Consider the following 16781-nt stretch of genomic DNA (forward strand, 5'->3'; position numbering starts at 1 on the left):
TTTCTTTTTCATTTTCCCTTTTCTTCTTCTACTTCCATATTTTCTCTCAATTTCTCAAACAAGGAATCATCATCTAAATCCAAGCTAGCGGGTGTCTTGCAAAACAAATTACATATTTGAAATCCTTGCAACTTCCTCTTCGATTCCATACCGACTTCATCAAGTTTGGGTAACTTTCTAAAATCACTAGATTTTGTGTTCTTGATATTTTTGAACTTATAAAGTTGTTAATTAGTGTCTATGGCTCAAGTCTAACATGAATATATGATTTATATGCTCGATTTCGTTATTTGAAGTAACTAGCTTGAGTATGAACTTTGGTGTGTTTGATTTGGTGATTTGGTTGTTTGAATATTGTTAAATGTTATAAATGCATGTATTAAATGTGTTCCTAGTATCACTAGCTTCAAATTGATGTGTAGGTTGCTTGAGAAAACTCCATAAACTTGATTAGTGATTTTGGTGAATTCGGGTTAGGGTTTGATAAGCTTGAAATGAATATTTGATGCATTGAATGACATGAATTGTAGTTAGTAAGTAGTTAGTTGTATTGTATGCTCGATTACCTACAAAACGGCATGTTATATGTATGCATTAAATGCCCGAATCATAAATGTGCACTTATCAAATTTGTGTATTAAATGTGTGCATTAATTGATCATTTACTTTGAAAAGCCGATTGTTACAAATAACATTTTTGGTTAGTGAAATGTATTTAGTTGTGTTCTTTGTCAAATTACCTTTCTAACGATATAAGATACGAGTTCTAAGTATCAGCGGTTTGCGAGTTATGCTTGAAAGTGTTTGGAATTGAGACTTGGACATTTGAGACTGACCAGGTACCAGTTCCCGTGTATTGTCGCGGCGCGACAATTTGGGGCCGCGGCGCGGCCTAAGCCGTGTCCAGTTTCTGACCTCTTTGGTCAAAATACGAAAAATGTTTGGCACACTATGGACCTCTGATTCACATGAGACTTGTTCTAACATGCTTATATATGAATAAAAACCTCAGAAAAATAGTTCGGGACCCGACCCGAACGTGTTGACTTTCGTTGACTTTGACCGACCAAAGTTTGACTTTTTGTCAAACTTAACCAAATGATTATGCAACCTTCCTAACTTGTTTCTGTACTTGTATCTTGCATGAAACTTGACAATTTGATTCACATGCTACATAATCGAGTCGTAACGAGCCATAGGACTAATTAAACATCTTTGACCTATCGTGTTTACCGTTATTGATACGACCTATTGGTTTAGGTCAAGACTAGCACTATCCTTCGCACACGTTACTTTGTGAAGTACTTTTCATACGTGCACTCAAGGTGAGATCATAGTCCCATCTTTCAACAACTTTTATGCTTTAAACTATGGGATGAGAAACATATACGTATCATACTTTTACACTTGAACACAAGTACGAAAACGAACATTCCACGTACGGGTTTGAACAAAAAGCCTCAATTCAATTATCATTAGTTACACTTGCAGGGTGTAAACGTGAACTTATATTATGTGATCACATGGGCTTGACGAGCCTCATTCGGACGGTTCGCTACCGTTAGCGGATGAAATATATTTTCGGGTCTAGTGTATGTTCTAACACTACGCGAAGGGTGCAAAACAGTTAAGTTTGATAATTGGGTGCCCGCAAAACAAATAACAACTTTGGAATGCAAATGATTTAGATAATCATATTATATTAAATCTTGTGGTTCAAATGCAACGTTTACTAAAACACCTATGATTTCACCAACGTTTTCGTTGACAGTTTTCTATATGTTTTCTCAGGTCCTTGAAAGCTACTTGATACATGCTTCCGCACTCTTTTTGATACTTGCTTGGATGTCGAGTATACATGCATAGATGGAGCGTCTTTTGACTACTTTAAATTGTGTCGCATAGGTTTCATTCGTACGTTAAACATTGTAATGTAACTAGTCTTTCGAACTACATTTGTAAACATTGAAACATCCTTTTTCTTATAAAATAAATGCGACATATTTTGGTCAAAAGTCATAATAAAGACTTATGACCACGCAACGGGACCGAAGTAGTCGGCGCCGTCAAACATGATTTGGTCGGGTCGCTACAGATGGTATCAGAGCTGGTTTAACCTTAGCCGTAAAGGTAGTCACGCGCGCCGGCTGTCAGGCCGGGCACTCATACGGACTATGCTTTTTGGCGGGTTAATCGTAGAGGAGGTTCTCACAGTGTTACCTGTGACGAAGCATTGGCTCTTACCCCTTGCGATCCCTTGGAATTTGAGGGTTGGCAGTTTGGCAGAAATACGGGCCGTAAAATCAGTGTCTGAGGTACACTCAGTGGTCACCAAGCGGTTAGCTGGAAAGGCACTGGGTGGGTTTCTACCCCATCTGTAGCTACCTGTCGGGTCGCTACAGATGGTATCAGAGCGTTGGTTGTAGGGATTTAGAGTTCATTGGTGTCAACCCCGAGTCATAGGGTACATTGGTGAGTCTAGACTACAACCGGCATATAGACTTGAAGTAGGAATTACTTGACTATTTGTGCATTTATACTCGAACGCTTCTACTCATATCTACTCTTATTTCATCTAAATCTCACGTTGTTTAATTTGATTGACACGCCACCTTGATTATATGAAATAATGTCGAATGCACATATGAATCAGGGCAATATAATTTCCGGGATTATATTACGGTGACTCATATGAACGTTCCGACATTATGACATAAAGAATTTAAGGCGAGTCAAGGAAAATTTTCTCTCTATCTTTATTCCATATCACGGTTAGTATTATTTAGAATACTAACCAACGGTATTCTTTTGTTTTGAAGTAACAATGCCTCCTCGTCGTGCACCACACCGTGAAACACCCGAACAAGCTCTACAACGCATGATAGCCACCGCCGTAGATGCGGCCATGGCCGGTCACTCATCCAACAACAATAACAATAATAATAACAACAACCAAAACAACAACAACAACAACAATGGAGCCGGTAACTCAAACGAGGGATGCTCCTATAAAGCCTTCATGGGGTGCAAACCTCACACTTTTGATGGAACCAGGGGACCGGTTGTGCTCACCCGATGGTTTGAGCAAACGGAAGCCGTCTTTAGCATAAGTGGTTGTCGGGACCAAGACAAGGTCAAATACTCCACTCACACTTTCGCCGGTGTCGCTCTTACATGGTGGAATACTTATGTACAATCGGTGGGTACCGATGAAGCTCACGCCCTCTCTTGGGCCGATTTAAGGGAAAAGATGGTCATCGAATATTTTCCTCGCGAAGAAACCCGAAAGCTCGAACAAGAGCTAAGAACCTTGGAGGCGGTCGTAAACGATCTCAATGCCTATAATCAACGATTCGCCGAACTATCCTTGATGTGCCCAAACCTCGTGAACCCCGAATCTCAAAGGGTCGAACTTTATATGTATGGTCTTCCAAAGAGCATCAAACAAGGGGTGATGTCATCCAAACCCGCTAACCTACAACAAGCTTTGAACATGGCCCGCCAATTGATCGAAACGGTTGACGAAATCGTAGTACCGGCGCCTAAAGCCGAGGACAAGTCGGGTAACAACAAAAGAAAATGGGAAGCCCCTCAATCAAGCAACAACTACAACAACAACTTCACCAAAAAGCCTTTCACCTCCGACGCCAAGAAAAGTTATGGCGGAAATAAACCCTTTTGAAACAAATGCCACAAACACCACTATGGTGAATGTAGCAATCTATTTTGCCACCGGTGCCAAAGGGGTGGTCATGTGGCCAACGATTGTAGAAGTGCCGCCCCCGTCGCTCAAAAGGTGCCCAATGCACCAAAATCGGGTACTTGTTATGAATGTGGCCAAACGGGTCATTTTAGAAATGCCTGTCCGAAGAAGAAAGCCAACCCCAACACACGCGGCCGAGCTTTCAACATCAACACCGAGGAAGCCCGAGATGACAATGAATTAGTCATGGGTACGTTTCTCCTCAACAACACTTATGTTACTTGTTTATTCGATTCGGGTGCCGATAAGAGTTTTGTATCCAAGACTTTGACTCATTCTTTTAGCACTCCACCACTTCCACTAGATACCACTTATACCATTGAAGCGGCTAACGGGAAACTATTAAGTGCCGACACATATTACCGGGGGTGTACGTTAAACATTTTGGGTAAGGAATTTGAAATTGACTTGATACCCATGGAACTAGGAAGCTTTGATGTAATAATCGGTATGAATTGGTTAGTCAAAATGAAATCTCACATCCTTTGTGATCTTAACGCAATCCGAATTCCTATCAAGAATGGTGAACCTTTGATTGTTTATGGCGATAAGAGTTGCACCAGACTCAACCTCGTTTCGTGCCTTAAAGTTAGAAAACTACTCCGTAAGGGTTGTTTTGCGATCCTTGCCCACGTTAAGAAAGTCGAGTCCGATGAGAAGCATATCGATGATGTGCCTATTGTTAGTGACTTTTTCGATGTATTTCCCGACGAATTGCCGGGTCTTCCACCCCATCGACCGGTTGAATTCCAAATCGATCTTATTCCGGGAGACGCACCTGTAGCACGTGCACCATATAGACTCGCTCCATCCGAAATGCAAGAATTACAAAGTCAAATCCAAGAACTACTTGATCGTGGTTTTATCCAACCTAGCCATTCACCTTGGGGCGCTCCGATTTTGTTTGTTAAAAAGAAAGACGGATCCCTACGAATGTGCATTGATTATCGTGAACTAAACAAATTGACGGTTAAGAACCGATATCCTCTTCCTCGCATCGATGACCTCTTTGATCAATTACAAGGGTCTTGCGTATATTCAAAAATCGATCTCCGCTCGGGTTATCATCAATTAAGGGTTAAGGGGGAAGATGTCTCCAAAACCGCTTTCCGAACTCATTATGGTAGTTATGAATTTCTTGTAATGCCATTTGGTCTCACTAACGCACCGGCGGTGTTCATGGATCTTATGAACCGCGTGTGCAAACCGTATCTTGACAAATTCGTTATCGTGTTCATCGATGATATTTTGGTCTATTCAAAAAGCGAAGAAGAACACGAGGAACACCTCCGACTTGTGCTTGAACTTTTAAGACAAGAAAGACTCTATGCCAAATTCTCCAAGTGTGAATTTTGGTTGAAGGAAGTTCAATTTCTTGGTCATGTTGTAAGTGACCAAGGTATTAAAGTCGATCCATCAAAAATCGAAGCCATTAGTAAATGGGAAACTCCTACTACTCCGACTCACATTCGTCAATTCTTGGGTCTCGCCGGGTACTATCATAGATTCATCGAAAACTTCTCTTTGGTTGCACGTCCTCTAACCGCATTAACTCACAAGGGAAAGAAATTCATTTGGGCGACCGAGCAAGAATCCGCGTTCCAAATCTTGAAGACAAAGCTTACCACCGCTCCTATCTTGTCACTTCCCGAAGGCAACGATGATTTTGTTGTGTATTGCGACGCCTCGAAACATGGTTTTGGGTGTGTGTTGATGCAACGAACGAAAGTCATTTCTTATGCTTCTCGACAACTCAAAATTCATGAACGAAACTACACGACACATGATCTCGAACTCGGAGCCGTTGTCTTTGCACTTAAAATGTGGAGACACTATCTTTATGGAACCAAGAGTACTATCTTTACCGATCACAAAAGTCTCCAACACATCTTCGATCAAAAGCAACTAAACATGAGACAACGAAGGTGGATTGAAACCTTAAACGATTACGATTGCGAACTTCGTTACCATCCCGGGAAGGCAAACGTAGTAGCCGATGCCTTAAGTCGAAAAGAAAGAGCGGTGCCTCTTCGTGTCCGAGCCTTAAACATCACCATCCACACCAAACTTAATAGCCAAATTCGGGTAGCCCAAGATGAGGCTCTCAAGGATGAAAACGTTTCACACGAGCTCTTGAACATTCTCGTCTCTCGATTCGAAACTAAGGAAACCGGACTCTGATATTTCGCCGGAAGGATTTGGGTGCCTAGTTATGGGAACCTACGAAGTCTCATTTTAGATGAAGCCCATAAGTCACGATACTCGATCCACCCCGGTGCCAATAAGATGTACCACGACCTTAAACAACAATATTGGTGGCCGAACATCAAAAGGGACGTAGCTACTTATGTTTCCAAGTGTTTGACATGTTCCAAAGTCAAAGCCGAACACCAAAGACCGTCCGGACTACTTCAACAACCCGAGATCCCGCAATGGAAGTGGGAAAGGATAACGATGGATTTTATCACCAAACTACCAAAAACGACGGGCGGTTATGATACCATTTGGGTTATTGTTGACCGTCTCACCAAATCCGCACACTTTCTTGCCATGAAGGAGACCGACAAAATGGAGAAACTTGCGCAACTTTACATTAAAGAAATCGTAGCCCGACACGGTGTACCTTTATCGATTATCTCCGACCGAGATGGCCGTTTTGTTTCTAGATTTTGGCGTACCTTGCAAGAAGCGTTGGGAACGCGTTTAGACATGAGCACCGCATATCATCCTCAAACCGATGGACAAAGCGAACGTACAATTCAAACCTTGGAGGACATGTTACGAGCTTGCGTGGTTGATTTTGGAAAAGCTTGGGACAAGCACTTACCTCTCGCCGAGTTCTCTTACAACAATAGTTATCACGCGAGTATTAAAGCCGCACCTTTTGAAGCGCTATACGGCCGAAAATGTCGTTCACCTCTTTGTTGGGCCGAGGTAGGCGACGTGCAAATCACCGGACCCGAACTCATTCACGAAACCACCGAGAAGATCGTACAAATCCGAGATAGGCTCCGGACGGCCCGGAGTCGTCAAAAGTGCTACACCGACAAAAGACGCAACGACCTCGAATTTCAAGTCGGTGACCGAGTAATGTTAAAAGTTGCACCTTGGAAAGGTGTAATCCATTTTGGGAAACGCGGGAAGCTAAATCCGCGGTATATTGGTCCTTTCGAAATCTTGGAGCGTATTGGAAACATTGCTTATCGTTTAGATCTTCCGCCTCAATTGAACTCCGTTCATCCTACCTTCCATGTATCTAACTTGAAAAAGTGTCTTGCCGAACCCGATATCATCATCCCTCTCGAGGAACTTACTATTGATGACAAGCTTCATTTTGTGGAGGAACCGGTTGAAATTGTGGACACCTCCGTCAAGACATTGAAACAAAGCCGAATCCCAATTGTTAAAGTCCGTTGGAACGCCAAAAGAGGACCCGAGTTTACTTGGGAAAGGCAAGATCAAATGCAAAAGAAATACCCTCATTTATTCCCAATTCCGGAAACGCAGGATTCCGAGGAAGAAACAACGACTACTACGCCTACTTAAATTTCGGGACGAAATTTCTTTTAAGGAGTAGGTAATGTAACATCCCGCCTTTTTCCGTTTACTTTTCCGTTTAACTATTTAAATCCCGTTATATGTTTATAACATCTCCCGTTAATACGTGTTTTAAAAATATCTCGTCTAGGTAATTCACGCACCCGCAACCAAACTTGAGGGACTAGTTTCGCCAAAATGCCAAAGTGGTGACTAGCCTTTGACTAGTCAACCCCCACCCCCATCTTTTCTTTTTCATTTTCCCTTTTCTTCTTCTACTTCCATATTTTCTCTCAATTTCTCAAACAAGGAATCATCATCTAAATCCAAGCTAGCGGGTGTCTTGCAAAACAAATTACATATTTGAAATCCTTGCAACTTCCTCTTCGATTCCATACCGACTTCATCAAGTTTGGGTAACTTTCTAAAATCACTAGATTTTGTGTTCTTGATATTTTTGAACTTATAAAGTTGTTAATTAGTGTCTATGGCTCAAGTCTAACATGAATATATGATTTATATGCTCGATTTCGTTATTTGAAGTAACTAGCTTGAGTATGAACTTTGGTGTGTTTGATTTGGTGATTTGGTTGTTTGAATGTTGTTAAATGTTATAAATGCATGTATTAAATGTGTTCCTAGTATCACTAGCTTCAAATTGATGGGTAGGTTGCTTGAGAAAACTCCATAAACTTGATTAGTGATTTTGGTGAATTCGGGTTAGGGTTTGATAAGCTTGAAATGAATATTTGATGCATTAAATGACATGAATTGTAGTTAGTAAGTAGTTAGTTGTATTGTATGCTCGATTACCTACAAAACGGCATGTTATATGTATGCATTAAATGCCCGAATCATAAATGTGCACTTATCAAATTTGTGTATTAAATGTGTGCATTAATTGATCATTTACTTTGGAAAGCCGATTGTTACAAATAACATTTTTGGTTGGTGAAATGTATTTAGTTGTGTTCTTTGTCAAATTACCTTTCTAACGATATAAGATACGAGTTCTAAGTATTAGCGGTTTGCGAGTTATGCTTGAAAGTGTTTGGAATTGAGACTTGGACATTTGAGACTGACCAGGTACCAGTTCCCGTGTATTGTCGCGGCGCGACAATTTGGGGCCGCGGCGCGGCCTAAGCCGTGTCCAGTTTCTGACCTCTTTGGTCAAAATACGAAAAATGTTTGGCACACTATGGACCTCCGATTCACATGAGACTTGTTCTAACATGCTTATATATGAATAAAAACCTCAGAAAAATAGTTCGGGACCCGACCCGAACGTGTTGACTTTCGTTGACTTTGACCGACCAAAGTTTGACTTTTTGTCAAACTTAACCAAATGATTATGCAACCTTCCTAACTTGTTTCTGTACTTGTATCTTGCATGAAACTTGACAATTTGATTCACATGCTACATAATCGAGTCGTAACGAGCCATAGGACTAATTAAACATCTTTGACCTATCGTGTTTACCGTTATTGATACGACCTATTGGTTTAGGTCAAGACTAGCACTATCCTTCGCACACGTTACTTTGTGAAGTACTTTTCATACGTGCACTCAAGGTGAGATCATAGTCCCATCTTTCAACAACTTTTATGCTTTAAACTATGGGATGAGAAACATATACGTATCATACTTTTACACTTGAACACAAGTACGAAAACGAACATTCCACGTACGGGTTTGAACAAAAAGCCTCAATTCAATTATCATTAGTTACACTTGCAGGGTGTAAACGTGAACTTATATTATGTGATCACATGGGCTTGACGAGCCTCATTCGGACGGTTCGCTACCGTTAGCGGATGAAATATATTTTCGGGTCTAGTGTATGTTCTAACACTACGCGAAGGGTGCAAAACAGTTAAGTTTGATAATTGGGTGCCCGCGAAACAAATAACAACTTTGGAATGCAAATGATTTAGATAATCATATTATATTAAATCTTGTGGTTCAAATGCAACGTTTACTAAAACACCTATGATTTCACCAACGTTTTCGTTGACAGTTTTCTATATGTTTTCTCAGGTCCTTGAAAGCTACTTGATACATGCTTCCGCACTCTTTTTGATACTTGCTTGGATGTCGAGTATACATGCATAGATGGAGCGTCTTTTGACTACTTTAAATTGTGTCGCATATGTTTCATTCGTACGTTAAACATTGTAATGTAACTAGTCTTTCAAACTACATTTGTAAACATTGAAACATCCTTTTTCTTATAAAATAAATGCGACATATTTTGGTCAAAAGTCATAATAAAGACTTATGACCACGCAACGGGACCGAAGTAGTCGGCGCCGTCAAACATGATTTGGTCGGGTCGCTACACCCTTCGCAAATTTGGAGCAATTACTTCTACACCGCATGCAGAATTGCGGTTCCCAACGCCAAATGGTCTCGCAGTGATACACTCTGAATATGTGGGACCGGCAAGGGAAAGATCAGTCATTTATCACGCTCCATAGAATTTTGTCAGGGGAGAATCATCGAGGCAGTTGTTCAGTAGAAATGATGTGAATGGATATTTCTAACCACCTAAAATGTGGGAACACTAACAACAAGACGCAGAACACTGAACGGAAGACAGTACAATAACATAAATCCTGCAGAGCGGTCTTTATCACGTTTTTAATTTTTCTCAGTTCAGACAATCGCACAATACACTTTTTGTAATTTTCTGATTGGGACTTGATCACCCCATACGAAGATATTACACAAAAATGTTGTATGAGCGACAGTATTATCAATGAAATTTTAAATTTTTCTTACGCACAGCGTTACGCGTTACGAATGTAAAGCATAGCATTCATTCCTACCCACATAAGGCAAGGCATTTTTATGCCCCCGATGGTAGAGGCTCTTGTGTCAACATTATAGACACAAGGGATCGGCTAGCGTAAAGTATTTACTTCGCTAGAGGGCACCGAGGCAAAACTAAAGATCTCATAATGTCATGAGTCATGACATACAGAATGGTTTATCACAACGGCATAAATCCATTTATATCTTGAAAACAGAAAAAAATTGAAATACAAGTGTATTTTGTAAGCCGCACAAAACCTGAGCGCAACACGCTAAACGGAACACCGTTAATTCCATAAACAGAAATTTCTTTAACAGACTTATCAATTTTTATAACATAACATAATAGCATTATGATTAATTCATAACCTACTTCACAAAGCACTCTGAGAATTCTCAATGTTTCTTTATAAAGCAAATGCTCCATTGCAAAACGAAGAACGGATAAGTTGTTTGATATATTCATTACATAACAACAGCAAAGTTATACATGTTTTGTTAAATGAAGCTACAAAACAGGTATACAATTTTACATAGACTGTATGCATAATACCATTTAAGTAGCAGTACATCTCTGATTCATAAAGAGGAATTATGCATTGCAAACAGCAGATGGCGGATGACAGTCCAATTCATATATAACATCAAAAATTAGTTTAAAGCAAAAATCATTTCATATGATGTGATATATGAAATCTAAGCTTTTTAAGGGCTTGCAATGGTTAAACGCATATGGCAGTGATACGTCAATCATGGAAAGCAACAAAAAATACCAACATTAACCAAAAAGGCTGGATATATACATAATATCAGTGTAAAGATGCTACACATTGTTATTACAGATTAGTTATCTTTTCAAATAGGCACATCCAAAATGTCCTTAACAGACACATCTTCCTAGCACATATTTCTTTAAAAGAGTTAATCTTCAGAGAGGTCACTTCATTGATGGCCACTTGCAGCTTGGCATTAGCATCAGGTTTGATATGTTTTGAGATTGCAGTTGGTAAAGGGTCGGGTCTTACAGGAAGAGCATTCAAAATTTCCACCATAGTATCTGAAAGGTCACTCTCCGAAGACGCCTCCAGATATCTATGAAAAGTCTGACCAAAAAGAAGAGAGCTCAACACCCTTTGCACAAGAGTAGGAATCCCATTCTTTAAATCAATAAAATTCTTCTCTAAAGCAGCAACAACAATAGTTTTTTCATCAGCATGACATTTTTCTTGTTCAATCAACTTTTTCAACTTTTTAACTTCCTTCAATAATTCATCCATATCCTCCATCACCTTCTCTTTTTCAGTCCTTTCAGCAACACATTTTTTCTCAATCGATTGGAGTGCCTCTTCCTTCTTTTGTGCCAAGTCAACTGCTATTTTCCACTTCAGATTAATATCTTTTAGCTCAACTTCCATTCTATTCAATTTGTTGGCATTCTGGACAGCATTATCAACAAGAGTTGATTGAGCCTCTTGCATTTTCAGATCATGAAGAACATGCTAATTCAGAAGCACCAGTGATGCAGCAGTTGATTGGCAACTTTGTTTAAGGGTCATTGCAGATAAGGATGTTGAAAGATCAGCAATCATATTTCCCTACAAAAATAAACTACATATTCAGAAATCACAAACAATATAGCCGATACAAATGGATTTTCATGAGTCAACTGGTGAAATGTACCTTCAGAAAATTAACAAAGTTGTCAGATTTGTTAACAGGATCTTCCACAAAGCTTCTTAAGATGGCTAGAGGGACAACGAAAGGTAGCTGAGAAGATGATGAAGACTGTGTTGTACCTATTTTTGTGAAAGTTAATGGATTGGTGAAAGGAGGAGTTTTGACAATATTATCCTCATCTGTTTCTTCATCCTCTTCTTCTTCATCATTATCATCTTCAGCATTAACAGTTTTACCACTCTTGTCACTACTAGAAGTGGCTTCATCACCATCTGTTGACAAAATTGGTTCTGCATTGTAGATAATCAACTTTCCAGAATAAGCATTAACACATATTATACATATTATGTCAAGGCAGAAGACAATATTGAAAACATACTCCTTTTCTTTGTTTGTTGAGAAGCTTTGCCAGTTGCACGCTTCCATAGACGCTTTGTGCGTTTCCCAGTTTTCTTGGCGGTAGGCGGTTTTGGATTAGCCTCAATAATTTCCACATCAGATGAAGAGGGCTGTGCAGTATCATCATTACCGCCTTCCGTAGGCCGTTCAGGGCTCTTCAATTGTTCTTCAAAAATAGTGTCTTTAACCTTATCGGCCTCAAGTTCAGCAGCAGTCTTTGGCCGTTCAGTAACAGTAAGAGAATCCAGATTGGCCTTCTTAAATACTTTAAAGACCTGCATCTCTTCTGCAAAAAACAGACACATTAAATGCATAACAATAAGAATGCATTCTACAATGACATAGTGCAAATAAGGCATATTTATAAATTGCCTACCACAGCCTTTCCAGTGCAGAACTGGTACAAATCCATCACGCCAATTATCACTCATCCCACAACGCGCTAAAATGGCTTCGTTATCAGCATATGAACGTTGTGGCAGTTCTAACGATTTCCACTCTTCAACAGTTATTCTTTCATCATCAGACAAAATAATTGATTTACTTATTCCTATTTTGGTTTTCCTCCACTTTCGAATATTTGCCCAATTATCCTGTATAACTCTTTCGTTAACAAAAAAGAATGGTTCTTTCCATCTTTTCAAGGAGGTTTCTTTCGTTCCGGTAAAGGCCTTATTAGCTGTATAATCAAAAGTGTACCAGCATTTGCTCACCAATCGAGTTCTAAACAACTCGTGAAAAACATTTATACTTGGAGTTTTCCCAACAGCATTACAGTACAATTCAAAAAGCACAATTTTTTGCAAACCAAGTGGGTGAATTTGACTAAGGCCAATCCCATAATGAGATAGAAGTTCTTGCAAGAAAACGGTGGGAGGAATACGAAGGTTACCTATTGTAAGTTGAAGCTTATACAGTGTAATCATCTTTTTAGGTGGTTTGTTTGCCCTATCATCAGGAGAAGAAACCATGGGATTCAGCAATCTAAGGTTTCTATGATCTATACATAGTCTATCTATTTCGGCTTCAGTAATACTTGACGGAATAGTGTTCACATCTCGGTTGTCTCTTTGAGATGAGGTGCTGCGGGATTCGGCCATGGTAGTGGAAAAATAAAAAGGAGAAGAAGAGGACAAGTAACGAATAATTGCACTAACCTTGTACTTAATAGCTTTGCTAAAACGACTAATTGCAATTATCTTCAAAGCAGACGAAGGATTTTCGGAAGCGAAAAAGAAAAGAGGAACGACTTATTTATAATTCAACTGATGAATGATAAATGGATGAGATTGATACACGTGTATGGATCAGATCAATTGAACACATCAATTTAAATTTTGAAAATAAATCAAACGGATCTTGGGGGTCAAGTTCATGATTGATAACATGACGTCAGAGCAGAAAAACAGACGGCTACAGCAGTTTTATGTCTTCGAGGAAAAAGGCATCTTTTATTTTTAGTTTAATGACTTTATTTTTTACAAAAATAAAGACATTAAACTGGGGGGACTTAATGGTGTATCCTAGGAGATACACGCATAAAAACATTATTTTTATACAGAAAACTCGATCAAAGAGCACAAGAGATAACTAAATTTGGTAGTTTTCAGCATTTGCCGCCCAACATTTAGCAGGCTGCCCAGCGTCAAGCGTAAGCCCTGCAGGCAGCTTCTATGCATAAGCCCTTTAACTCAGCGCGTGAACGGCACGCAGCCATGTCAGCACATGCCACCGACATTCCAGATACTTCATGTAACAGAACCATTCAGTGATTGACACGTGTATCTTGTGGATTTCGAACATTCTACGCCTATAAATAGACCCCCTGGGTCACCACATTTCAGAGGATTCTGATCTAAACTTCAGTCAGAGAGAAGTACACTTTCTCTCTCACACAGTTCTTTCTCACTCTAAACATACATTAGCCGCTTAGCAACAATACGCTATTGATGTGTCAAAACGTAACCTTAAAAATGAAGACAATATGCTTAATAATTAACACATAATACAGGCAACTAAAACCCGATCATGCAGTAACTAGCAAGTAAATTGACCAGTTCGATCCACAGGGAGAAGTTTGTTTTTAAGATTTTACCACGATTAATTATTCTAAAAGGGGGGTTTTGTGTTTGAAGTTGTATTTTCGTTTAACAAAACAGTAAATAAATATAGTAATTAATGAGAATGCGATGTTTACTTCTATGCTTGATAAATGACAGGGATTGTTCTTCTATAATTAAAACCGTTATGTAATAGTTACAATAGAGCAGTTTATATCAATTTCACAATTTCTATAAACTTAAGAGTTATGTTTAATCAACAAGATTCTTTCGTGGTTGAATTCACATAAAACCTAGTTTACTAAAATCACTCTAAGTAAACTACATGATTGTATATCCTAAATATCATTCAATTAACATCCTATACTCACATATAGGTGGCTAGATCACTAGGTGTTGAAGTATAAGCTATGGTCTTTGATAAATTCACATAAACCAAGTCATAACTTACATAATTGAACTAGGATACAAGGATGATTACAACTATGGATCTTTTGAAAGAACATGGTGATTTAGATTGATTAACTAACTAGATTCAACCCTGTTAAACTCACGTGAAACCTAAATTACAACAATCAATTGAGGTAATTTCATAACTATGCTGCTTTGGAATTTATTCAATTACCGAATTAAACACATAACAAAATCACTTAAGTTATGCATCTAATCATCTAGATTACTAGGTGTATTGAAGTATAGATTGTTTTCCTAGTTAACTCACATTAATAGGTTTGCAATCCATATAATTGAAGTAATGAACTAAGCAAGCATAACAATGGTTCTTATGGTTGAACTAGATAATTTAATCAATCAAACATATATATAACTAGCATAACATCAAAGTATAGAACAATCCCAAGACATAAATCTTACATTGAAGCAAACACACAAGGCTTTTAGCCAAACATAATCATAGTAGAACTAATGGAACAGTAAATACAATTCGAATTCATGTTTAAAAGATACAGAACAAAAGTACCAATAGTTATGAATGATCCTAGCTTAATCTTGATGTTGAAAGAGTGGAGATTGACTTGCAGCCTTCCACCTTGAAAATCGTATTAGAACTGTGACGACCCGGAAATTTTCGACCAAATTTAAACTTAACCTTTATATGTTTCCGACACGATAAGCAGAATTTGTAATGTTGAATCTCAAAAAGTTTGGAACTACATTCATGTAATCAATTACCCTTTGACCGTGTTCGACGATTCATGAACAATTATGAGTATATAGATATGTATATATAATATATAATATTAACTGAAAACATTAACAAAGTATTAGATATATGATACTTTACATGAACGTATTTGTTTCGATATATTTATTGACAGAATTAAGAGATAATATCAAATGATTGAATTATCAGATACATTATGATATGATTACGGGCCTATGTTATGAGGTCCACTGTGATTTAAGAAATCTATTCTTTTTGACAACATTCGGAAAATGGTAAAGTGATTTATAAATAAGAACAAATGTGTCAATTAACGGGAACTAGACAAGGGTTAGTGGAAATTCCTGTTTAATTTCCAAGGCATGTTTTATAATATTTTCCTCATGACCTTGATAAGATAACTATGTTAACTTTCATTTTATTTAATATGAAAATAAGAACGTGGAGTGTAAATAACTTAGATGTTGGATATCGACAAGTTAAGTAACTCGACATTTTTCATTAAGATGATTTCATACGTTTATTTAACCTTTGAACTTTATCCCATGCTTCACCAATAGATTGTAATTTAAAAACTTGAAACCTATTATGAATATATATAATTCTACTTTTCTAAAATGTTTTATGATATAACGATTTCCATTATTTTAACCTTTTAACAAAATGATACTGTATATATTTAGTTTTGGAAAACAAAATTATCATATTTATTTGATTTAGTTTCAAAAGTACAAAAAACGTTTTCAGTTTAAAAAGAACTTTATTATTAAAACGTATATATCTTTTATAAATATCTAGAACCACTTTTGACAACTCATTACTTAACCACGTATATATCTTTTATAAATATCTAGAACCACTTTTGACAACTCATTACTTAACCAGTATGATAAAGATAACGATATTTATATTTTATTTTATTAAATATATATAACGATTTAAATTAATATTATATATATTTATACGCGTATTATACGTATATAGTTTTATACTTTTACTATACTTTAACTTTACTTTACTTTAACTTTAATAATTCATACTTTAATAATTCACTTTAATAATTCATACTTTAATAATTCACTTTAATAATTCACTTTAATAATTCATACTTTAATAATTCACTTTAATAATTCATACTTTAATAATTCACTTTAATAATTCATACTTTAATAATTCACTTTAATAATTCAAAAATCTATTATAAATAGAATTAAATAGGTTTCATTATTTCATAGAAACTTGAAAATATATTTCTCTAAACTCTCTCAATCGAATTACATATATATATTTTTTTGTATTATTTCAAGATATTATTAGTATACATAAAATACTACGACGGAGTTATAC

Source organism: Rutidosis leptorrhynchoides, chromosome 5 (assembly GCF_046630445.1).
Source record: "Rutidosis leptorrhynchoides isolate AG116_Rl617_1_P2 chromosome 5, CSIRO_AGI_Rlap_v1, whole genome shotgun sequence".
NCBI lineage: Eukaryota > Viridiplantae > Streptophyta > Magnoliopsida > Asterales > Asteraceae > Rutidosis > Rutidosis leptorrhynchoides.